Genomic DNA, 1,435 nt, shown 5'->3' on the forward strand with positions numbered 1-1,435 from the left:
CTGGCGATAATTCCGAAGTGCAGCTGCAGCATTACTGTTGTTTCAGTAACTGGGCTTCACCAATAATGCCCTGCTCCTTTTGTCCAAGCTCATATTGACACGTCAACAAGTGCACTGCGACTGATCAGGTGTGCGAGACTATGAATCACGATGACTGATCAGGGTGCCTGGTAGCCAAGGTTGGACCTGGGCGGTGGCGCTGTGACGCATGGAAATCATGCACCCCAAACTTTGGTCATTAATACTACCAAAGTGTGGTGCTCATACGGTAATTAGTTTCCGTCATATAACGTGTTAAATACTCCTCCCCAACACGTCATGAAGGCTCAACGGTACTGAGCGGCCGCCGTGTCATCCTCAGCTCATCGGCGTCACTGGATGCGGATATGGAGGGGCATGTGGTGAGCACACCGCTCTCCCCGCCGTATGTCAGTTTCCGAGACCAGAGCCGCTACTTCTCAATCAACTAGCTCCTCAGCGTGCTTCACAAGGGCTGAGTGCACCCTGCTTGCCAACAGCGCTTGGTAGACCGGATGGTCACCCATCCAAGTGCTAGCCCAGCCCGACAGCGCTTAACTTCGGTGATCGAACGGGAACCGGTGTTAGCACTGCGGCAAGGCCTTTGGCCAACGTGTTATATAGGGAAAGTTTAATCATAACAACCTGGTATTTGGAACACATCGAGAAGAGGACATGGAACTGAAACGAATTGCCAATGACAGACGAGAGTGGTTGTATCGACAAGGCATTAACTTTTAGAATGTATCTATCTGTGTAAAACATAAAACAAATTTTCTAACAGATTTACTGTAGGTCTATAATTATTCACATATGTCGTCTTGAGAACGAGCCCTGCGCTTCTTGGAAACGTTTATTGTTCCAGTGACATATGATAAATTGCTGCTACAAAGGAAAGAAGTTACTTCGAATAATCTCTGCAGACACATCCTGATGTATCATCCTCTCTAAGATTCCTTATCATTAATAAGCGACTGTAGTTGCTTTTGCAATCTGCGTTCGCTTATCCAGATACCTACGTTTTTGGCGTTTTGAAAAGACGGACGGTATTACGATCATCTGTGATAACCGAATTCAGTATTTCGACCCGATTCTATCTTCCTTTTTGGTGCAAATTTGGCTACTGAAAGAACGAACATATGTTTTGGAACCGTTTACTAACTTTATGTAAGACGAAAATACTTGGGGCTTTTAGCCAAAAAGGTTAGCGAAATTTTTCTTTTGAAAAGCATGCTCTCCTGACTAATTTTCTGTCCGTTATGCTTTTGTTTGTCAGCTAAGTTTACAATTTTTTTAATCAAGGAAAGTGCCAGTTCCCTGTGTGCATATCGTTATCTGACAATTGCCTATTAAATTTTCCTTAATAACGGCAAAGAAACAATTGAAGTCCAGGAGTAATCGCCACAGAAAGTAATGA

The 1,435-nt window shown here is 44.2% G+C and overlaps 1 pseudogene; it reads right to left on the reverse strand.

Moving 5' to 3' along the window:
- Positions 1 to 509: 509 nt before the first annotated feature.
- On the reverse strand, positions 510 to 627 carry LOC124620423 (annotated as a pseudogene).
- Positions 628 to 1,435: the final 808 nt, after the last annotated feature.

This window comes from Schistocerca americana, chromosome 6, assembly GCF_021461395.2.
Source record: "Schistocerca americana isolate TAMUIC-IGC-003095 chromosome 6, iqSchAmer2.1, whole genome shotgun sequence".
Taxonomy (NCBI): Eukaryota; Metazoa; Arthropoda; class Insecta; order Orthoptera; family Acrididae; genus Schistocerca; species Schistocerca americana.